Source organism: Nannospalax galili, unplaced genomic scaffold (assembly GCF_000622305.1).
Source record: "Nannospalax galili isolate Female #2095 unplaced genomic scaffold, S.galili_v1.0 scaffold324, whole genome shotgun sequence".
NCBI classification, from domain to species: Eukaryota; Metazoa; Chordata; class Mammalia; order Rodentia; family Spalacidae; genus Nannospalax; species Nannospalax galili.
In genome coordinates this window covers 328112-328380 of record NW_008353027.1, presented here as the reverse complement: position 1 = coordinate 328380, position 269 = coordinate 328112, and positions in this window count along the sequence as shown.

Sequence of the window (269 nt, the reverse complement as noted above, 5' to 3'; positions counted from 1 at the left end):
GCAAGGTCGTAATAGGAGTATTGATATAAGTGGAACAGATATACATGATATTTATATTTCTGTACCTCAAGATTATTTTCAGTTCTTGTTTGCACAAACTGACGCATTACAGATAGCTTTAGCAGACTTTGTAGGATTAATACATTATAATAAACCTGCTGGTGCTTTTTGGCAGTTTCTTCAAACTCATTCTTTTGTAGTGAATTCAGTTATAACTGAGGTACCCATTGCTAATACAATTACTGTTTGTATTGATGGAAGAAAATCAG